Here is a 25,053-nt window from a genome sequence, read left to right as displayed (position 1 = left end):
TTGACCACCAGATTTGTATTAGTTTTCTTCAGCTGGCTGGGGATTTTTCATGAACCTAGTTAATTGTTAACTAGGTTAACATGAACCTATTGTTAATTCTAACAATAATAATGACATCTACAATGGAGGGCTTCAAGGGCATTGCAATGGGTTTCTAGAGGGTCCTCTAGATTCCTTTCTCCTCCTAGAGCACCCTCTAGGGCCTATGGCCTGTGAAAACTAGCAAGTCGTCCTGTCACAGCCGTAAGCCCCTAACAGGACCTATAGCGACTACCAAGTGGACTCTCAATCCTCTCCAGTGGTGACTCAAACACTTCAGCCATCAGAGGCAGACAACACAAGTCAACATGAAACAAAAACCAGACATGACACAGAGACAAAACAGAAGGTAACACAGAACACAAAACACAGATTTGCTTGAGCTTACCTCTGATCTCTTCGCCAATTGTGGTCTGGAGGGAACAGAGTTCCCTGTGATGGACCAAAATGTTGTAAGACCCCATAGTGGACCACTTCTGGAGCACAATCACGGAGCACAGATTGACAAAGTGAACACTGCAGTAACATGAGGGTATAAGGTTTTAAATCCACATATGTGAGGTTGCTCATCCATACAAGGAGAGCCAACCTTGTACCCATAAACCACACAACTTTTATTCATTACAGGGGGTAGACTTCAGTAAAAGGGTTAGCCCATCCATTAAACAATCACTAACTCTGTACTATCTTTTGAATCAGTTGTTCCCTCCTGGGGGAACTATGGACAAATATTTTTACAAAATCTAAGATTTTTTTTTAAATTTTAACCCTATTTGTGTCCTGAGTGACTCCCTGAGACATGTCACAAAAGATGACTGTAGAATGCTTGTTCCATCACTCAGCAAAAGCTCTGGGATGGGACGGGGGTGGGAGCAAAAGCCCCAAGGGGGAACGAAGGCTTCCACAAACAAAAAGACAGACCGGCCTATTCACAGTGACAGACGTTCTCCTCAAGAACATCTTCAAAGAGCAGCACATTCGTAGCCATTTGTAAGTGAGAGGTCTGAGGGTGCCTGGAATAGAATTGGGGACAAGGGTCGCAAAGAAGGACGTTAAGATAGGAGTCTGATCAAGGCAAAAATTTTATTTTCCTCCAAGGATGAATTTATACCATAACAGGGGTAACAGAGGGAGGGGAGAAGTAAGAAACATTTACTCAGGCCAAAGATACAGTATTGGTGTGGTCAGGGAGTCAGCTGATGTTGACATAATATCAGAAATGTCACAGGTTTGTCATATTATTAGTCAGCAGGACAACTTTGAAATATTATTATTTTTCTTGACCACCAGATGTGTATTAGTATTCTGCAGCTGGGTGGGGATTTTCCATGAAAATAGTCATACTTAATTCTAACCATAATAATAACATAAACATTGGAGGATGGCAAGGACATGGCTCCAAAGAAATTGAAGGGGCTTTCAACTCCATACTAAAAGCAATTCCAAAGAAACAGAGATCTGGTACTAATCCAATATTCTGTGCATGGACAGAACTATGGCTCCAATATCATATGTTACAGAGGATGGCCCTATTGTGCACCAATGGAAGGAGAAGAACTTGGTCCTTCCCAGGTTTGACTCCCAGTTCAAAGAATGTCAAGGTGCAGTAAGGGAGGTTATAGAAGAAGGGTAGTGGGACCAGTTAGGGGTCTTATTGACAGGAAACTGTGAAAGAAAATAACATTTGAAATGTTAATATAGAAATATCCAATTAAATAAGCAATAAAATTTGCTAAAAAATGAAAAAAATTGAAGAAATAAAAGAAAAGAAACTGCTAGCTTATCTCACCTATTGACTCAGAAATGTAAAGGGTCACTGTAAGGAAATGGTAGTTAGAGTCATACTACTGAAAGACTGAGATGATGAAATCCCAACTAGAAGCACTTCTGTCTCCCAGATATCAGTGTCAGACACAAACAGCACTATAGGGATCCAAAGCCTGGAGGAGTTTACTCTGAGCTGAAAATACAATACTTGTTCATCCCTTCTTCCTCAGGACCTTTATCTTCATGACAAAAAGAATAAAAGTCACGAGCTCTCAGGAAACAACTGTGCCCTTCCCAATATTGGCTTGTGGAATAAAGAAATGAATGATATAAACACTCTGACTTCCAGGAACCATAAGAACAGGGAAGTCCAGATGCTTCTGAGAGGCTCCCAGCTCCTGATTCCCATATGTGGAAGACTCAGATCAAGGCTGTCTCTTCAGGGAACCCACTAAAAACCTACCCAGGACTAATTTAGCTCTCCAATGGACCACGTATTTCTTCCTTTTTTAACACCAAGACAGAAGGGCATCTTCCTTCTTTCCACCTCTGATCTCTTCATCCTCCTTTTCTCCCTCAAAAATGGCTGTTCACTCTGAATTAAAGGCCAATTAGTAAGCCCTAGAGGTACTGAAGGAATATCTAAGAAGCAAGTGCTGTCACAACAGCACTTGTGACCTCACAGAAGGAGCTAGAGCTCTCAAGGTTACAAGAGATTTTTCAGGGAGGGACTAATGATGGTGTCACTGAGAACCTCCACATCCTACCTGCTGAACAGCTTTGCTTTCATTGACCAATTTTGAGAGTGCCTTTTCCAGGTGAGTCTTTTGTGACGCAGTGGAAGCCTTTACATACTATATCTCTCTAAATCTAGAGACTTCTCTTGTCTTCAATAGTGGTTACTTACTCTGAATGGAGAAAGTTGGTCAGGGGCTTGGCATGGGTAGAAATGATTTAGGAAAACAAAGTATAGGAGATTCTTCTAGATAATATTTTTATTCCGAGGTTCATTCCTGTGACATACAGTTCAATTTTCTAGGTTTTCTCTTTTTCCCGACAGGCAGTATTTTCCGTATAGACCATTAATTTATTGAATATTATATTACACAAATGTGATCATGTTCTAGTTTTATTTTCTTGCATAGTGCTGAAAAAACGATACCCAATACTGTATTAGAACAAATATTACATAGTACACCTAAAGAAATCAAATTCCTTCCAAGGCCAACGTAACATCATAAGTAAGCAATTTCAATTTACTGAGAAATGTTTAAATATTGTATTATTTATCTTTAACAGTACTCAAGAATCTTTAAAAAAACAGAAATCTAAATATCTGTATAAAAATGTCATATCTGCTTTAAATGATCAGAATGCACATCTGTGATTGGCAATCCTTATTAAAACCTATCAGGAACTGAGGCTAAACCTGGGACAGAAATCAGTCATCAACAGTCCAGCCTTTGTGACAGTCACACCATTAGCCTGTGCCGCCATTGTTCTTGATCCCTGACCTTAAAAGGTCCCAGCCTTTCCAAACCTCAAACTGTTACGTAAATTTTTTATTACCTCAGAGTCAGTAGGGACAACATCTTAGTCAGCTTCACAAGCAATTTACTTTTCCAAATGTGTTTTAAGGTTGGCGGTCGTCGCTGACCATTCTACATTTCCTCGGGAAATGATGGAAGCACTGATCTGCCCCAGAGGCAAATCCTAAAAGATCTTGACCACTGTTATTGCAAATACCAATGGCGCTGCCCTCTGAATGGTGTGAAGCTCCATGAGGATTTTCATGCACTTCTTAGATTAAGAGAGATATTAGTGCAAAAACTGAGTGACCCTCTGCATGAAGTCCTCATTGGGTTCCTGACTCTCCAAGGTCCAACGAGATTGTGCTGAAGAGTGTGCCATACCCCAGGAGTTCTAAAGCTGTGCGCCATTCCTCCTTCACAGGCCTTGGCCATACTCCATTTCAGAACCAAATTTGAACCATGCTTTTAACCTGGATAGAATTTCAAATACTATACTGAGTAGGAAGTGTGGGCATCCTTACATTGTCCTTAACTTTAATGGAATTTCTTTATGTTTCTTTCCATTTAGGTTGATGTTGCGTGCTGGCTTGCTGTCCATTGCTTCTACTATGTTTCTGCATAGGACTGGTATCACTGATCTCTCTGATGCTTTTAACATGAAGGGGGGTTGGAATATTTTTGCAAGCTTTTTCAGCACCTAATGAGATTATTATGTGATTTTTTTCTTTCAGTCTCATTATATAGTAGATTATATTGATGGATTTTAAGAAATTGAACCGTCCCTGCCTCCCACTAGATATTAATAATTACATAGCATAACCTACAGAAGGGATCTCATATTCTCACGCATACTCTTACAGCTCTCCAAAAAACAAAAACAAAAAACAAAAACATGCAAACAAAAAAATCATGCACCCTACAGAACAGATCTAATACTCACAAAAACACTCAAACATCCCAATCGAAAAAACAAAAACCAAAAAATATGCAAGCAAAGAAAAAGCACTGCTCCTGTAACATCAAAATAGCATGAACTAAATATCACTTCTCATTAATACCTTTAAGCATTAATGGCCTCTACTCAGCAGTAAAAGGACACAGGCTAATACAGTGGATTTAAAAACAGGATCCATCCTTCTTTTGCACTCAAGAAACACAATCTAGCAACCGAGATAGACACAACCTCAGACTAAGGGATCGGCAAAGTTTTCCAAGCAAATGGACACAAGAAACAAGATGGTGTAGCCATTCTAACATCCGGCAAATCAGACTTTCAACCAAAAGTAATCAAAAGAGATGGGGAAGGACAATTCATATGCTTCAGAAGAAAAAGCCACCAAAATGTCATCTCAGTTCTGGATGTCTATGTGTCAAAGACAAAAGCAGCAACATTGGTGAGAGAAATATTCCTGAAGCTTAAATATCACATCGAACCTCAAATATTAATAGTGGGGAACATCAATGTCCCACTCTCACCAAGGACAGGCCATTGAGACAGAAACTAAAAAAATATAAATGATGTAACTAATACGGGGTTCAATTAGATTGACCTCAATGATATCTACAGAATAGTTTACTCGAACACAAAAGTACACTCTTTCTTTTCAGTACCTCATGGAACCTTATCATAAACTGACCATGTTCTCCCACTCTAAACAAGCCAGATCAGATACAGAAAGACTGTGCTAACCATTGGATCTTTTCAGATCACCACGGATTAAAACTGGACTTCAACAATAAGAAAAAGTGTATGAACTCATTGAAATTAAACAGCTCGCAACTTAAAAACAACCAGTACCGAGAAGACATGAAAAACAAAAAGGGTTCCTAGAATTTAGTGAAAATGAAGGCACAGCTTCTTCAAATTTAAGGGACATAAGGAAAGCAGTGCTAAGAGGAACTTGCATATTCAGCACTGGGCACTTTCATAAAGAAACCGGAGAGACCACACACTAGCAACTTCACAGCACACCCTAAATCTCTAAAATATAAAGAAGCAAATACATATTAAAGGAGGAGACAGCAAGAAATGATCAGACTCGGGGTGAAAGTGATCCATCAGAAACAAAGAGAATACAAAGATCAAAAAAAAAAAAAAAAAAAAAAAACCAAGAGTTGGTTCCTTGGAACATCAACCTGACAGACAAACACACAGACAGATAATCTAATAGGTTGAGAGAAATCATCCAAATAACAAAAGCAGAATTGAACCAGGGAGCCGTATCAATGGACACTGATGAAAGTCACAGAATCTTTAGGTCTCACTTCAAATACCTGCTGTCTCAAAAATTAGAAGCTCTGAACAAAGTGAATGATTGTGTAGACTGATTACACTGATCACAGGTAAATTCCGGTAGGATAAACTATGTAAATAGCTCTATAACACCTAAAGAGACACAAACAGTAATTAAGTTTCCCCACTGAAACAGCCCCAGGGCCAGATTGTTTGAGTACAGACTCCTACCAGATTTTCAAAGAATTCTCAACCTACTCCAAAAAACAGAAACAGGAGGAAAGTAGCCAAACTGATTCCATGTCACCACTGTCACCCTGACACCTAAATCACAAACGACTCAACAAGGAAGAATTTCAGACGAATTTCCCTTACGAACATTGGTGGAAAAATTACTAGGTAAAATGTTCCAATATAATATCCAAGGGCATATCAAAACCGCCATTCAGTGCCATCATGTAGGCTTCCTCTTGAGGTTGCGGGAGTGGATCAATCTAGGAAAACCCATCAAAGTGATCCACCATATAAGCAAACAAAACTGAAAAAAAAATATTCTACCCTCAGGATTTCCCATTAACATGCGAGCTCACTTGGAGTTAACTTTGTGGATGTTGCATAGCATGCAGTATATTTATGTGTGTGTGTATATACATATATATAATATTATATAATAAATTAATATATTAAATTATTATATACTAATATTATAATAATATAAGTAATATTAATATACTATATTAACATTTTAAATTGTTATATATCAAAGTTATGCTAATATATAATAAATATTACTCTAGTATATTAATATATTGAATTATATTATTATAATAAATAATAAATAAAGATATAGTACATTAATATATTAAATTATTAAATATTAATGTCATGATTCAATATAATTAATATTTATATATTATGTTAGTATATTAAATTATTATATAGTAATAATACTATACCTCTCTTACCCTATTCTGACTCTCTACCTAACCCCATCCTCCACCCTCCATTATCAAATTTCCTCTCTGGCTCCCTGTCATAGGCTCTAGCATTTACTGAACAATTAAAATAGACAGAAGGTTCATATGCGATCTCCTTAATACATGATAGAGGTCTAGTTAGAGGCATCCTCCTTTGAGGAAGCTGATAAATATAAGGATACAAATACCGTTTGCCGGGGAAGATCAAAACTGAATAATGACATTGCATATCTATTCAGTGGATTCTGAAAGAACGAGGAATATTCTTCCTATAGACCTAGCTGTACTACTCCTGGCCTTATGTCTGAAAAGACATATGCCATACCGCAAAGACACGTGCTCCATCATGTTCCTAGCTTCATTCTTCATAATGAGTAGAAAATAGAAATAACCGAGATGCCCCTCAATGAAAGAATGGCTACAGAATATGTGGTTCATTTACACTATGGAATACTACACAGCTATGAAAAATAAGGACATTGTGAAGATGCGGTCAAGTAGATGGAATGGGAAAGTATTGTTCTGAATGAGGTAACTGAGACCCAAAATAACATGTACATGATTAAATTTAAGTGATTAAAAGAGGGTATTAGCCATAAAGTACAGAATTCACACGCTGCGATCTACAGAACCAAAGAGGCTAAACATGAAGAAAGATCCAAGAAAAATGCTTTGATTTCACTCAGAAGGAGGAATAAAATAATGAGAGGAGGCAGATGGAAGGAAAGGATTGGGTGGCTGAGGGGATGGGAAGGGATATGGGGTTTGAGAATCATTTCTTGGGAGAGACAGGCAAGAGGGACAGAGGGCCAAGAGAATAAACTGAAATCAGTGACTGTCCAGGGTGGGTGCTATCTCTATGATTTGCCTGCAATCTGGGATGGGAGAGGCTGCCCTGGCATCGATGAGGGTGACTTTAGCTGAGACTCGTAGCAATGGGGATACAGATACTGAAATGGTCACTTTCCGTAGCCACGGAGGACCTATGGTGGAAGGTTAAGGACACAAACCACCCCCAAAATTTTGACCCAGAAATTGCCCCCTCTGTAAGAGACACAGGGACAGAGATGGAAGAGGAAATGAGGGAATGGTCAAAGGATAAGTGGCCGGATGTGAGACTTATCCTATGGGCAGACGGCAAACCCTGACATTATTAATGGTCCTTTCTTGTGTTTGCAGACGGGAGGGTAGCATTATTTTCCTCTGGAAGGCTCAATGAAGCAGCCGACTGAAACAGCTGCACAGATGCACGGCCAAACATTGGATGGAGCTCAGTGAGTTCCACCGGAGAGCTGAGGGAAGGGCTGGAGAAGCAGAGGAGCTTAACGGGCTTCACGTGGGGTCACTAAACCCTACGCCTCTCTGTGGATTTTGTTCTCCTACCCGGGCTGCGTTTTCAGGAGATGGTGGGACACAAGTAATCTATTTCTGCAGAGACTTGATGTGCCAGGGGAGAGGGTGAACCTAGAGGGGTCCTCTACTGTCTCAGAGAAGAAGGGGAGAGGATAGAAAGAGGGACTGTAAATGGTGGTTGCCTGGAGGAGTGTGGTGCCAGGGCAGCATTCAGAATGTTACCTGGTGAATAGATTCAAACATTCTGGCAAGGAGGGGGCTGGGGACATGACATCACGGGGACAGGGGTGTGACATCATTGGGTTGAGGCATGACATCATGGGGTGGGGCATGACATCATTGGGGCAGGGATATCACAACATGGGGGCAGGGTATGACATCATTGGGTGGGGCATGACATCATGAAGCTTAAGAGAAAATAGATGAAACTAGAAAAACAAATCAGCCAGAGAGGGAACTGAGACCTAGACACACAAACATGGCGGGCGTTTACCTATGCATGGTATCAGCTGTGAGGCAAATCGTATTCTATCTAAAATCTACAAATGCCGAGAGGACACAGGAAAGGAGAAGGCCCGTGAGGGGGGAAAGCATCCACCTTTTTGAAAGGAAAACTGGAATAGATTCTGTGGGTGAGTGAGGGCGACTGAGGACAGGAGCAGAGGGTCGGTGGGGAAGATGGAGGGATAGCACTGTGCAAAGAGAACCGGCCAGAATTAGGGGACATTGGGGTTAATGCAGAAACTCGATGCACTGGTTAATTCATGGCATCTAGAGGGCGACCTTCCTTAGGATAAAGACAAACCTATCAGAATTACACCAGACTTCTTACCAAGGACTATGAAAATTAGAACATCTTGGACAGATGCCATACAGATCCTAAGAGAACACAAATGCCAACCCAGTTACTTTATCCTGAAAAACTCTCCATTAACATAGATGGAGAAACTAAGATATTCCATGACAAAACCAAATTTACACAGTATCGTTCCACATATCCAGTCCTACAAAGGATAATAAATGGCAAAGTCCAACACATGGTGGCAAGTAAAACCATAGATATAGAAAGAAATTAAACTTTTCACAAAAAAACAGAGAAGAGAAGCACACAAACATAAACTAACTTCAAAATATGAAAATAACAGAAAGCAACCATCACTATTCCTAAATATCTCTAAACATCAAAGAACACAATTGCCCCCTAAAAAGACACAGATTAGCAAACTGGATATGGAATGAGGACCCAGCATTTTGCACTACAGGGAACACAGCTCAGAGAAAAAGACAGACATTACCGAGAGTGAAAGCCTGGAAAACAACTTTCCAAGAAAATCATCTGAAGAAGCAAAGCGGAGTATTCTTTCTAACATCAAGTAAAATCGACTTGCAGCCAAAAGTCAACTAAAAAGATAAGGAAGGAGCCCTCATATTCATCAAAGGAAAAATTCACCAAGATGAACTCTAAATCATAAATATCTATGCTCCAAATAAAAGGGCCTCTACATACATAAAAGAAACCTTACTAAATCTCAAAGCACACATTGCAATTGACACAATAAGAGTAGGAGATTTCAACACCCCACTCTCATCAATGGACAGGACACGGAAACAGAAATTAAACAGAGACATAGACAAACTAAGAGAAGTCATGAACCAAATGGACTTAACAGATAATTATAGAAGATTCTATCCTAAAGCAAAAGGATATACATTCTTCTCACCACCTCATGGCACTTTCTCCAAAATTGACCATAATTGGTCATAAAACAGGCCTCAAAAGGTACAGAAAGATAGAAATAATCCGATGCATCCTATCAGACCACCACGGGATAAAGCTGTTCTTCAATGACAATAAGGGAAGAATGCACACATATACTTGGAAGTTAAACAACGCTGTACTCAATGATAACCTGGACGAGGAAAAAAATGAAGAAAGAAATTAAATACTTCTTACAATTCAATGAAAACGAAGGTACAACATACCCAAACTTATGAGACACATGAAAACTGTGCTAAGAGCCTACACTCCTGGGTGACCAGCTCTCTCTCCCACAGAATCTGGGAGCAGGGAGTTCTGGGACAGGATCTGTGAGGTTCAGGTGACAACTAGAAACTGTAAGTGCCCGGTCCCAATGGAAATTCTGCTTTGAGTGTCCTGAGTCAATCAGGCTGGACACTTGGAGCACAAAAGCTGGTTTCACCTCTGGTCTCAGGCCTGAAGTCACTACATGGGCTGACCTTCAGCTCTCCATGAGGGCAGCAACTAGAAATGTCCTTCCCCTACTGCTCCTAGGTACCTAAGCACAGGAGTCCCAGATGGAGCTTGATGTTTTTTTCTTGAGTCAGGAATGTGAGCAGAGTTGTCAGGGGTTTCTGACCCTCTGATGGTCTAAGTTTTCCCCACCCCACACGAAATTTCGGTGTAAAATACTGTTTTGACCAGTTCAGATCCAGGTGCAGTTTGGACTGCAGGGCTCCTGCAGCTTGACTGCTCCTATATTCATGTGTCTAGAGGCACTATGCAGTTTCCTCTTGTTCTAGGGATGTGGGCTCAGGTTGGCAGAAGTGGCAGTCTCTCCTTACCTGAAGTCTCAGTATTCCCCACTCTCCTGAGTGATCATCTCTCTGTCCCGCAGAGTTACCAAAGGAGTTTCAAATATTCATTCCCTATCCTACAGGTCTCCAATCTTTCCAATTCTCGTCCAAAGTGTGTTGGAGAAGACCCCTCTGGTCAAGGGGAGGTACAACAGGCCCCATCAGACAAAGAGGACTGCATAACTTCTCTTAAATGAAATCTCAGTGATTTCTCATATTCCACAAATAGATTAAGTCATGCCCTCTCTCCATATGAGACTTTGGTAACTTTGCCAACTGGCAAAGCAGGGCAGAGAGCTATGTTCACTCACAAAGACAGACAAAGATGTCCCCCATCTCCACCAAAGTAACTTATGCAAACTGCTTCGTGTAAAATGAGTTTGAAAACTGATTCTGCTGACAAAGGGGATTTCAAAACTTCCCTATTAAACCAAAAGGACCTTTAAAGTCCTCCACTATTAAAAATGGGCTTAAATCATCACTTATGGACCAAGGGGGATAAATCCCCAAGTGAACCTCATAATACAGAAAACAGTCCAAACAGAGACAAAATTTTCTGCATGTACACCATTAGTTCAAGGATCATTGCCAGCTTCAGAAGGGGCTCTTGAGAGTTCCACACCCACGCATGATGTGGTAGAAAATTCTTAGTCCACCCAAGGAACTCTTGTGCCTTCTGCACATAAAAACTGTGATCTACTACATTCACCATATCCCCCAGTGATTCCAATGTCCCTATACAACAGAGAATTATTCACATATCACCTATCACTGAAAAGGACCCTCCTGCCTTGTCATCAGGCCCAAAAGAGTCAAATTTATCACAACACACAGTCAATGAGCTTTGCAAACTCCATATTGATACAATGTGCAATGATGATAAAACATTCCATACCTACTTACAGGACTCTAGGACATTCTGTCCAAAAGGAGAGGCTCCAAAATTTTCACAGATACATCCAAGAAGCTAGAATTTTCCAAAACTAAGCAGGATTCTCTGAGTAGTACTCTATCTCATTAAGAGGCGGTGGGACAAGAAACATCTACTAAAGGCATTCTACCCACAGCCATCACTTAGAAACGGCTGGTTGATGTGCACATATACAAAAGATTTTCTTGGACATATTCCATCTGTAGAAAACATTATGGATCAAACCATATGTGAACCAGGAGTGGTGGAACATGAAATGCAAACACTAGTGGCTGTAGCATCCTTGATATCTGAGGAAATTGATTCCTTGTTTTCCATTTGTGCAAAAGAATGCATATGACCTCTGCAGGTTTCACAGGGGACTATTTGAACTTCCTTATCTCCTCAAGATCAGGCCATCTTCCCCAAATACAGAAGATGCTACACACTCTTCCAAATATTAACAAATGGTTGCCAGTCCTTTTTTATACCCAAAATCGGGCCCAAAACATCTGCAAAGTACATCAAAGACTTTGGATTTTACCTTATATTCTGAAGGGGCCTTGGACCCTGTTTTGCCTACCAGTCAGGCTTTGGAACCTGCCACTTCTACACAGAACTCTATTTCCACTTCTCCAGCAGAAGAAATTTTTTTGGAACTTCCTCAATTACACAAAAATATCTAGAAACATCCTTATCTGCTCATGAGGCTCTCAGCCCTCTCACATATGTCCATGATGCTCTAGGAGAGGTCACATCTTCTGAGGTAGTTCTAATACCTACCCCCCCATTCTGATATCACAGTCAGCATTTCTAAACATATACACAGTACATTAAGACCTTCCTCATCTGAGAAGGATGTCTTAGGATCTACTGCATCTGAAAAACATGCTTTACAACTATCTCCATCTACCCAAGTAGATTTATTTCACATGTCCACTCTGGGGAGAAATAGTCGACGTTCTCCCTCTACCAAAATGGACCACAGTCATCCAGTTTCTAGAAACAAAGGGTTAAGATTTGACCCTTCTGATGGACTCTTGAGAAATTTCTCCTCTAAGGAAGACAGTTTCAACATTACCCCTTCTGCCAAAAGGGATCCTTTGCCATCTTCTGCTGCCAAAGAGACACCAAAAGCTAGAACATTCCTCACGTGAGTCCCACACGTTCTCCATCTGTCCAAAGGGTCTTGAAATTTTCCAAAAATGATGAAGGAATTGTGGAAATCTGCCAATCCTTACAAGGGCATGCTGGATATACCATATTGTCCCAGGATGCTCAAGTACCTCCGCCTTCTACCAAAAAGGCATGTTCACTGTCTGCCCTAGGGTTTCAGGGAATTTCTTCACCCCTCTCTAGGGTTCCAGAAAGTGTTCTCCATCCTCAAAGTAATTTGTCATTGTGAAAATTATACTCCAAAATACAATAACACTTTTTATATTTCCAAAGGTATGATGGAAAGTCCACATCGAAAAAAAAATCATTTAGACCTTGTGCCATTAGCCCAAGTATATCAGAAAAATTCCATGTCCTCTAAAGCATCAAAAAAATCAATCTGGTTCTATGACTCTTCCTGGGAAACATTTACCATCACCAACAGAATCCCCAGGACCATCAAAATCTAAAAAGAGGTATCTAGAATATTTATCATCTGCCCAAAGGTCTTTAGGATGTTCAGCAACTTCTCCATGATCTTGGTTAACCCATAGAACTAAAGAACTAAAGCCATCTTCCCAGGGTGTTTTCCCAAGAACCACATAGTTTTTCTTTTCTTTTATGCCAAGACATAAGGCCAGCTTCCTTCTCCCCATCTCTATTCTCTTTACCCTCTTTCTTCTCCCTCCCAAATGGCTGTTTACTCTAAATTAGAGGCCAATTAGTAAACCCTAGAGGTACTGAAGGAATATCCGAGAGGCAGTTGCTGTCAGGACAATGCTAGAAACATCACAGAACCAGTTAGGGCTCTCCAGGTTACAAGAATATTTCTTGCAGGACCGAATGATGATGTCAGTGAGAACTTCCATGGCCTACCTGCTAAACAGCTTCCTTACATTGACCAATTTCGAGGGTGTCTTTTCCATGACTGTCTCCTGTGACACAGTGGAAACCTTTACATACTACATCTCTCCAATGCTAAGTACTTCTATTGTTTCATTAGGGGTTACATTCTCTGAATGTAGAAAGTTAGTCAGGGTCCTGGTATGGGTAGAAATGATCTGGGAACTTGGAGAGGAGGACTTAATTCCAGGTCCATTCCTGTGATATACTGTTCAATTTTCTAGTTTTCTCTGCCTTGTATAGCCCAGTATATTCCCTACAGAACTTTAGGTGATTGAATATTGTATTTCACTTATCATTTGTACATTCCTTGATAGGGGACTTTATAAATATTCCTGAATGTGTACTCAAAAATCCTGTTTTACTATTCCATTTTCTGCAATGATTTTGGCAATGGCGTGGGCCCAGCTATAGAGTGAGTATAACAGTGTAAATATTGTGTACCTATTTCAAATGATAAAGTCCCAAATCCTTATTTTATCCAAAGAGTACCAGACATCAATAAAGCAAATGTCCACATGGACTATACATTTCTGTTCTCTAGTCATATTTGATATCGGTACTACACAATCTACCTTCCTGTGTTCCCATGGCCAGACCTGAAGGCTGTAGATGTGTTAACATGATTCTTTCTTAAGGAAAATATAAGAAACAGGAGAATGTGCAGGGTGAAGAAAGGCTTGAGGAACAGTGAAAGCTCAACTTCAATACCTTCATAAGTACAGGAGGGATTCTATTTGACATTTTCATTTGTAAATTCTAAATTCTTGATCTCATTCCACATAATCCATGTTAAAATTCTACATAACCACCTAACAAATAGCTGTAGGAGGGAACAAAAATATATATATGTGTGTGTGTGTGTGTGTGTGTGTGTGTGTGTGTGTGTGTGTGTGTGTATATATATATATATATATATATATATATACATCAGCCACAAAAACTAGATAAGAGTGATGAATCTAAGAAGTGCATTCTGCCAGGAAACAGATATAGATATGTCCTGAGGGAAACAGCTAGAGCATGTCAAATAAAGAAGTGAATGCTAGTGGCAAAGCAGTGACTTGAAATGGACCTCTTGTTGGTAGATTCTGAGAAAGGATAACAAGAGCTTAAGGAACTTTGAACCCCATAAGAACAAATATGCCAAAAACAGGAGATTTCTCGTACTAAACCAATATTCAAAGACTGTACTTGAACCGACCTATGCCTTCAACTGCATATGTAGCAGAGGATGGCCTTGTTGGGCACCAATGGAAATAGAAGGCCTTGGTCTTCCCTTGGTTTGACTCGCAGTTAAAGGAAATGTGAAGGGAGGGTAAGGTGGTTTTTAGGAGAAGTGGAGGGGAACCAGTTAGGGATCATATTCGTGGAAACTCTTACTGGATATAGTATTTTAAATGTAAATATAGAAATTTAAATGTTTAAAAACAAATAAAATTTGTAAAAAATAAAAAATATGAGAAATAAATGATATAATAGTGGAAAGAGTGAGATGGTGAAGTCTCCACTAGAAGCCCTTCTCCCTCCCAGATATCACTGTCAGACACCAACTGCACAAAAGATATATAAAGCATGGAGGAGTTTACTCTGAGCAAGAGACACAATACTTTTCCTTCCTTTCTTCCTTAGGTCCTTTTTCTTCTTGTGAAAAAGAATAAAGGTCATTCGCTCTCAGGAAAACAACAGTGCCCTTCCCATCACTTGGCTTTTGCAATAAAGAAATGAATGATATAAACTCTCTGAATTCCAGGAACCATAAGAACAGAGAAGTCCGGATGCTTCTGAGAGGACCCCAGTTGCTGATTCCCATATGTGGGAGGCTCAGATCGATGCTATCTGTTAAGCAATACCACTCAAAACCTACCGTGGCATCACTGGGCTTTCCCAAGCACACATATTTCTTCCTTTTTTTTTTGACCAAGACAGAAGGGCAGCTTTCTTCTCCCCATTTCTGATCTCTTCATCCTCTTTGTTCTAACTCCCAGATGGCTGTTTACTTTGAATTAGATGCCAATTACTAAACCCTAAAGGTACTGAAGGAATACCAGAGAGGCAGATGCAGACTTGACGACACTAGAGACATCAAAGAAGAAGATAAAGCTCTCCAGGTTACAAGAGATTTTTCATGGAGGGCCTAATGGTGATGTAACTGAGAACTGCCTTGGCCTACCTGCTGAACAGCTTTCCTTACATTGATCAGATTTGAGGGTGCCCTTTCCTGTTATGTCTCCTGAGATTCAGTGGAAATCTTTATGTACTCCATCTCTCTAAAGCTAGACACTTCTCTTTGCTTTATTAGTGGATACATGCTCTGAATGGAAAAGTTAGTCAAGGGCTTGGAATAGGTAGAAAAGATTTTGTAACATGGAGTGGAGGAGATTCTTCTGGATATTAACTTTATTCCAAGGTACAATCTTTGAAATACAGTACAATTTTGTAGGTTTTCTCTATTTCCCAAAGGCCAGTATTTTCCCTACAGACCTTCAATTGAATGAATATTGTATTTCACTTTCTTATTGTACATTTATCGATATGGGACTTAATAAATATTGCTGAATGTGTACTCAAAAATTGTTTTCCAATTCCATTTTCTGCAAAGATTTTGGCAAGAAAGGTGGCCCAGTTATAGAATGAGTATAACAGTGTAAATATTGTGTAGCTACTTGAAATGATCAACTCCCAAGTCCTTATTTTATCCCAAAATTACCAGATATCAGTAAAGTGAAGGCCAACATGGACTATAGAATTAGGTTCTCTAGTCCCATTTGATATCTGTTCTGTATTATCTACCTCACTGTTTTCCCATGGCCAGACTAGAGGGTTGTGGATGTTTTACCATGATTTTTTCTTGAGGAATAATAAGATAGAAGAGGAAGGACTGTGAGAGGAATGGCTTGAGATCCAGTGAAACCTCAAATTCAATAGGTTCATAAGAACAGGAGGGAATCTATTTGGCATTGTCCTTTGCGGATTCTACATTCTTGACTTAGTTACACAGAATCCATATGAAAATTCCCCCTACCTAAGCAGCAGAAGGAGCCACCTACCTAAATATCACCTAAACTAGATAAGATTGATGAAGCTAAGAAGTGCTTTCTGCCAGGAACCAAATATAGATTTTTCCTCAGAAACACAGCTAGAGCATATTATATACGGAAGTGACTGTATTCTTGTAAAACTATAAAAATAAAAAGTAAATATTTGTTTTATCCTGCTAACTCTGGCACCGAAGTGTCTGAAATTCTCTGCCAGATATCTTGGCATAAACACCTTCCCAGTCCTCAGCTACACAGTGTTTCATGCCGTCACACACTCTCCCATACTCAAACCCTCACATAAAAAACACACAGCACAATAATCTTTGATTTAGTTGATTAGATATATTTGCCCACTTAAACACACCACGTAGGGTACTACCCATCCCTTATGAATATGAAAAACGACTTGTAAATACACAGAGCAGAATCTTAAATTCACCTGCCATGGCTTCTCACTCTGTCATCTTACAATCCTCTTTTTTCCTCTAGTGTCCTCCTCTTCCTTCAAACATCTCTACTGACCATTCTTCCTTCTCCTCACAAATTAACCCTCCTTCTGTCCTGTTCCTGCCACTCACTTATACTTTACACATTCAATGGGGAGGTAGTTCTTGTGAAGTAACCTGAGTTCTGAGTACAGGACTATGCACCTGACTTTGGGGCAGTTGAATTAGCATCAAACACAGAAAACTGCAGGGAGAACCACAACATGAACCCTAGTGGCAAACCAGTGAACTGAAAACGAACTTCTTGTTGGTAGATTTTGAGAAAGATTTAGAAGAGTTGAAGGTGCTTTCAAACCCATAAGAACAACAATGCCAATGAAACAGAGCTTTCTGGTAGTAGACCAATATTCAAACAATGGACATGAACAATCCTATGGCTCTTACTGCATATGTTGCAGAGGATGGCCTTGTTGGGTGATAATGGAAGGAGAACCCGTGGTTCTGCCTAGCTTTGACTCCCAGTTCAAGGGAATATCCAGGGGCAGTAAGGGTGGTTGTAAGAGAAGTGTAGGAGGACCGGTAAGGGATCTTTCAGTCAGAAAACTGGGAATGGAAATATTTTAAATGAAAATTTAGATATATCCAATTAAAAAAGCAATAAAATTAGTTAAAAATTTAAAAAAAAATGAAAGACATGAAAGAAAAGAAATCTTCCAGCTATTCACACCTATTGACTCAGAATTTTAAGGGGTCACTGTCAGGGAATGGTAGTCAGAGTATTACTAGTTGAAAGACTTATATGATGAAGTCTCATGTATAAGCAGTTCTCCCTTCCAGATATCAGTGCCAGACACAAACTGCATTATTAGAATACAATGCATGGAGGAATTTCCTCTGTGCAGAAGACAAAATACTTGCCTTACCTTTTCTGTTAGGACCTTTTCCTTTTTGACAAAAGGTTAAAGCTATGAGCTCTCAGGAAAAACTAGAGTGCCCTTCCCAAAACCTGGCTTTGGGGATAAAGAAATGAATTATATAAACTAACTGACTACCAAGAAAAATAACAAGCAGGGAAGGCCAGATGCTTCTGAGGGGCTCCCAGCTCCTGATTCCCATATGTGGAAAGCTCAGATCAAGGCTGTCTCTTCAGTGAACCTACTCAACACCTACCCAAGACTCAAGGATCTTTCCCATTGACCACGTGTTTCTTCTTTTTATACCTAGACAGAAGGTCACCTTCTACACCCCATGTCTGATCACTTCATCCTCTATGTTTGCCCTCCCAAATGGCTATTTACAATGCATTAGATGCCAATTTGAAGACCCAAAGGTACTGAAGCAATATCTGATAGGCAGTTGCAGTCAGTACAACAATGGTGACATCACAGAAGAAGCGAGGTCTCTCCAGGATACAAGAGATTTTTCTGGGAGTCCTAATGATGATGTCACTGAGAACTGCCATGGCCTACCTGCTAAACAGCTTTCCTTACATTGAACAGATTTGGAGTGCAATTTCCAGGAGTTTCTCCTGTCTAACAGTGGAAACCTTTACATACTCCATCTCTTTAAAGCTAGAGATTTCTCTTTGCTTCATTAGAGGTTATATATTCTGAATGGACAAAGTTAGTCAGGGGCTTAGCACGGCTTGAAACAAATTAGGAATATAGAGTGGAGGAGATTCTTCTAGATAATTTTTGTTTCCCAGGTTCATTCTTGTGATACACAGTTCATATCCCAGGATTTCTCTATTTCCCAAAGGCCAGTATTTTGCCTACAGACCTTAACTGAATGAATATTGTATTTCACTTTCTCATTGTACATTCAATGATAAGATACTTTATTAATATTCCTGTATGTGTACTCAAAACTTCTGTGTCCAATTTAATTTTCAAAAAAGCAAAGGACAAAACAACTATGGAATTCAGTTTCTAGTACTTTTTGATATCAGTACTACACGATCTACCTTTTTGTGTTCCCATTGCTAGACTTGAGGGTCATACATTTTACCATTATTTCTCTGAAGGCCAAACATAAGATACTGCAGGATGGGCAGAAAGAAGAATGGCTTGAGAGCAAGTGAAACCTCAACTTCAATTGGTTCATAAGAACAGGAGGGAGTTTATTTGGCACTGTCGTTTCTGAACTCTATATTCTTGACCTAGTTGCTCAGAATCCATGTTGCCTCCACCCAACCACATAGTTCTAGGAGCCACCTAAAGGAGAATATATGTATATTCAGGATATATATATATATATATATATATATATATATATATATATATCAGCCACCAAAACTAGATAAGATTGATGTCGCTAAAAAGTGCAATCTGCCAGCAACTGGACATAGATATTTCCTGAGAGACACAGGTAGATCATGTCAACTACAGAAGTTAATGCTAGAGCAAACCAGTGAACTGAAACAGACTTCTTGCTGGCAGATTTTGAGAAAGGATTACAAGAGGTGAAGGAGCTTAAAATCCCATAAGAACAACAATGTCAATGAACCAGAGCTTTCTGATACTAGACCAATATTCAATGAATGTACACGGACAGACCTTTGGATCAAACTGCATGTGGCAGAGGATGACCTTGTTCATCATGAATGGAAGCCGAAGCTATTGGTCCTCTCTAGGTTTGTCTCCAAGTTCAAGGGAATGTGAAGGCACAGTTGGGGGGGGGGGGTTAGAGAAGAAAGGGGAAGGATACGGGTAGGAACCTTTTGGGTAGGAAAATGGGAAATGAAATAACATTAAATGTAAATATAGAAATATCAAGTTAAAAAAAGCAATAAAATTGCTAAAACATAAAAAAATGAAAGAAATAAAAGAAGAAAAAACTGACAGCTAATCATACCTATTGACTCAGAAAAGTAAAGTGGTGGTCAGTGGAAATAGTAGTGGGAAGACTGAGATGATGATGTGTCACCTAATAGCAATGCTGCTTCTCAGACTGCACTATAGATATGCAAACATGGAGGTGTTTATTCTGAGCTAGAGACACTATATCTGTCTCTACCTTTTTCCTTAGGACTTTTTTCTTCTTGTCAAAAAGAGTAAAGGCCATGAGCTGTCAGGAAAACAACTGTGCCCTTCACAACACTTGGCCTATTGAATAAAGAAATTAATGATATAAACTCTCTGACTTCCAGGAACAATAAAAACAGGCAAGTCCAGATGCTTCTGAGAGGCTCCCAACTCCTGATTCCCATAGGTGGGAGGCTCAGATCAAGGCAGTCTCTTTCTCAATCCCACTAAATCCCTACCAAGTACTCACTGAGCTGTTCCAAGGACCACTTATTTCTTTTCTTTTTTTTATACCAAGACAGAAGGCCAGCTTCCTTTTTTCTTCCCATATCAGATCTTTTCATCCTCTTTGTTCTCCCTCCCAAAAGGCTGTTTACTCTGAATTAGAGGCCAATTAGTAAACCCTAGAGGTACTGAAGGAATATCTGAGAGGCAGTTGCAGACACAACAACACTTGTGACATCACAGGAGAAGATAGAGATCTCCTCGTTACAAGAGATTTTGGAGGGAGGGATTAATGATGATGTCACTGAGAACTGCCGTGGCCTACCTGCTAAACAGCTTTCCTAACAGTGACCAGTTTTGAGAGTGCCTTTTCCAGAAGTGTCTCCTATGACACAGGGGAATGTTTTATGTACTCTACCTCTTTAAAGCTACAGACTTCTTTTTCCTACATTAGTGTTTTCATGCTTTGAATGGAGAAAGTTAGTCAGGCACATGGCATGGGTAGAAATGATCTAGGAACATGGGGTGGAGGAGTTTATTCTGGATAAGAATTCTATTTCCAGGTCCATTCCTGTGACATACACTCAATTTCCTAGGATTTCTCTGTTTCCCAAAGGCCATTATTTTCCCTACAGACCTTTAATTGATTGAGCATTGTATTTTATTTTCGTATTGTACTTTCCTTTATAGGAGAATTTATATATACATATATATATATATATATATATATATATATATATATACACACACATAGTTGTAGAAGACACCATATATATATATATATATATATATATTCCTGAATGTGTACTCAATAATTCCGTTTTGCAATTTCATTTTTTGCAATAAATTAGCAATAAAGCGTGACCAGTTATAGAGTGAATATAACTGTCAATATTGTGTTCCTACTTCAAATAATACTCCCAAATCCTTATTTTATCCAAAAACTATGAGACATCAGTAAAGCACAGGCCATCATGTACTATAGAAGGCAGATCTCTACTCCTATTAGATATCAGTTCTATAACATGTACCTTCCTGTGTTCCCAGGGTCAGACAAAAGGGTTTAGGCGGTTTTACCACTATTCTTTCTCAGGTGAAACACAAGACTCAGAAGGATGGACAGAAAGAGGAATGGCTTGATGTCCAGAGAAACCTCAACTTCAATAGGTCCATAATAACAGGAAGGAATTTGATTGGCATTTCTACATTTTTTACCTAGTTCTACAGAATCCATCCTAAAATTCCACCAAACCACATAGCTGTAGGAGCCACCAAATATATACATTTATACATATATACATATATATATATATATGTACATACATACATATATTTATATATATATATATATTTAGATAGTTATATATATATATATATATTTAGATATATATATATAGATATAGATATGGATATAGATATAGATAAAGATATATAAATATAAATATAGATAAAGATATACATAAAGATATAGATATAGATAACAAGAGACAGATATAGAGGTAGATAGATAGATAGATGATAGATAGATAGATAGATAGATAGATAGATAGATAGATAGATAGATGGATAGATAGATCTGCCACAAAACTACATAAGATTGATGACGCTAAGAAGTGCATGCTGCCAGGAAATGGATATAGATCTTTCCTGAGAGACCCAGGTAGACCATGCCAATTACAGATGTGAAGGTTATTGGCAAACCAGTGGAATGCAAACAAACCTCTTGTTTGTAAATTTGGAGAAAGGATTACCAGGACTGAATGGGCTTTCAAGCCCATAACAACAATGCCAACGACCCATAGCTTTCTGGTACTAAACCAATATTCAAAGACTGTACATGGACAGAACTATGGCTTCAAATGTATATGTAGTAGAGGATGGCTTTGTTGGATATCAATGGAAGGAGAGGCTCTTAGGCCTACCATAGCTGGAACCCCCAGTGTAGGGGAATGTCACGGGTGCTGGGAAAGTGAGTGGTTGGTGAGGGGAACACCTTTATAGAAGAACTGGTTGGGGAAAGGATAGGAGTCTTATGACTGGAAAACTAGAAAGGTGAATAATATTTGAAATTAAACAAAATATTCCATTTTTATAAAAGGAAAAATAAAATTTTAACCAACTGAACAGCCAAAGAGGAATCTCAATCCCACTTGAAAGGGAGAAGAAATGAACCTCAGGAGGGAAGAGTGAGGGGCCTGTGTGAGAAAGGAGTCAGTAAGGGAAAGAGGGGAACATGTTCAAGTGTTGGTAGGGAATTTGACTGAAGTCTTGAGTGCCAGCAGAATGAATGAAAAGAGTCAACCTCATGAACTAAAAGGATGGAGGTGGGGGTGGCTCTAGAATATTCCAGAGACCTGAGAGGTAAGAGACTATCAGGACTCAGTGAAATGTCCAGGAGTAGGTAGAGGGAACTTGTAGAGACTAACTCCATGACGAAGAGAGAGCATCAAGTGAGGGATAAGGTTGCCATCCACAAATCAAAACTGACCCATATTTGTTGCTGTCTGAAAGAATTTAAGGGACAAAACCAGAGAGGAGCCTGAGTAAAAGGAATTCCAGTGTCCCGCGATATCTGGGAACCAGATTAAGTAGAGGCCCCCAAGGCCTGACACAATTACTCATGCTTTGTCATGTTCACAAAACGGACCTGACATGACTGCATTAGCAAAGAAAAAACAAGCAGCTGAAAGAGTCAGATGCAGACATTTACACTCAGTCAATGAACAGAAGCTGCTAAGCCATGTGGTTGAATTGGGGAAAAGCTGAGGAAGCTGAGTAGGGGAGCAACGCAGTCGGAGGACCAGCAGTGTTAACTAACCTGGACCTCAGTGATTTTTCAGACACTGAGCCATCAATGCGGCATCATGCACCAGCTAATATGAGGCCTCTAAGATTGGAGTGCTGGTTCTGGACACAACAAGAGAAGATGCACTTAACCCTCAAGACACTTGAGTTCCCAGGGAGTGGAGAGGTCTGGTAGACTGAGGGTGGAGTGGGAGACAGCTTCATTCAGTTGGGAATGCGGGGAGAAGGTATGGGATGTAGAACAGAATATGGGCTTTGAGAGGAATGAAATCTGAACTCTAAAATTTTATTAAGTAAAATTTTAAAAGAGAAAATATAAACTATAATAAACACTTTCTTCCCCAACTTGCTTTTTTCCCTCCTTGGTCATGGTATTTCGTAAAAGTAATGGAAACTCTGGCTAAGACACAGTATTATGGGCAAAATTGTGCAAATGCTAGTTAGAGAAGTATGACATCTCTGTGGAGTCAAGTTAGTTTATCTGATTCAAACTTCCTTATTCAGAGATAGCAACTAACAGAGAATTTCTAAGACTAAGTTTATTATCATGCCGTAGTGAACATTTTTAACCAAACCATTATGGGATCTGTGATATCCAAAAAGAAATCAAGAGACTAGGAATACTAAAAGGAATGAATCTTGTTTAAACATTCTTGGAAGAAATGAAATTCATATCTATTAGATTACCATAAAGGGATTGATGCTTTGGATTGTGGCCTGCTACCAAACACAATCCATATTCTCTTTTATTACTTCCAAAGTAATAATAGATTAATTAATAAGATGTGAACTTAACTCCAAAGATATTACTGTATGTATGGGTGTATTTTGTTTACTACATTTATTATAAAAATAATTTGTGTAAGAATGTCAATTGGAATTGCTTGGAAAAGTTCCTTGAGTTTACAGATATGGATTTACTTAAATGAGATTTTACTCTAGCAGTGAATTCCATTTGTTTATATCATGGTTCCTTCTACATATACTGATGGAAATGACAATAGTTAGATTATTTCAGAAACACCTGGATAAAATTTCACTTACCTAAGGAAATGATTATTGAAGAAGTGCAGCAATTTTCTTTCTCACTACTGATGTACTTTCTTCATGTACATTGCTATTGGCTTCTGGAAAAAGAAAGCAAAATTCATTTTTTAATGTCTCAAGTTACCAAAGTACTTTAGAAAAAAGTCTATCTTGTCTTATAAAGGAGATATTTATCTAATGCTAAATAAGATTAAAAAGAATAGCTTTTGGGTTCTTTTTTTAACTGTCCTACAAGAAATAAAATAAAATGCTTTTAATATACCATTTTTTATAGTGCTCAGCATCTCTGGTGTGTGTCTCTCACTCCCTCTCTTATCCAGATCTCTTTTAGTTTATGGAGCTGAGATGCCATGCATAGTAAACATCTTCATTCTCTCTCCCCCCAGGCTCCAAACCTCCTGCTTCTTACCAGTGTTGAAAAAACTTTCTATTCACTGATATATGCAGGACCAGAAAATACCTGTCTTTTTGCAGTTAGCTTGGCATTCTCAGGGTCCTTCCATGCAGCATACACCAAATGCTTGAGTGATATTACACCCCAAGGAGAGCCCACAGCTGATATCTCTTCAAACTAAAACTTTGTTTTTTCCAAATATCAATATGTGCTGATGACTCTTAAAAGCTTTAACATCCTTTATAGCCCTCCTCCCATGCAAGTTAAAAAAAAGAAGGATGAAGCATTGGGTTTAGTGGTGGTGGCCCTGTTTAAAAAGGTTCATTGGAGCAACTCCCATCTGTGTTGTCTGGATAGCAGAATTACATTACACAGTTTAGCAGAGGCAGCTTGTTCCATTAGCAAAAATTTCATGAATACACTAGTAGTTCAATTTTGCAGAGTTGTCATAACAAACAGGAAACAGCAGCAGTGGCAGAACCTAGTAGAACAGCCAGGCTTCTGTACATAGCCTGGACAGAGAGAAGTTCTATGCTGTGATTCTCTCAGGGAATTGAAATCAGCAGAGACTCAAGATCCACAAACATTGTTGCTGCTGCTTCATTTGT

At 39.2% G+C, this 25,053-nt stretch overlaps 1 long non-coding RNA gene across 4 annotated transcripts in view; it reads right to left on the bottom strand.

Annotated features, from left to right (window-relative positions):
* Positions 1 to 24,189, bottom strand: part of LOC108353374 (uncharacterized) — a 52,307-nt gene extending 28,118 nt beyond the window's left edge. The window contains exons 1-2 of one of the 4 annotated variants that reach the window (XR_010062549.1): positions 2,270 to 3,114; positions 428 to 555 (exon numbers count right to left, since the gene is read on the bottom strand). This is a non-coding gene — a long non-coding RNA (uncharacterized LOC108353374). Of the gene's footprint in view, positions 1 to 427; positions 556 to 2,269; positions 3,115 to 20,224; positions 20,829 to 24,048 lie in introns of those variants that run through there. The other 3 variants (XR_010062552.1, XR_010062551.1, XR_005498885.2) reach the window with 3 other exon arrangements.
* Positions 24,190 to 25,053: the final 864 nt, after the last annotated feature.

This window comes from Rattus norvegicus (assembly GCF_036323735.1).
Source record: "Rattus norvegicus strain BN/NHsdMcwi chromosome Y unlocalized genomic scaffold, GRCr8 chrY_unlocalized_7, whole genome shotgun sequence".
NCBI classification, from domain to species: domain Eukaryota; kingdom Metazoa; phylum Chordata; class Mammalia; order Rodentia; family Muridae; genus Rattus; species Rattus norvegicus.
The sequence above is the reverse complement of the archived record's forward strand: the minus strand, read 5'-3'. Positions and strand labels throughout refer to the sequence as shown.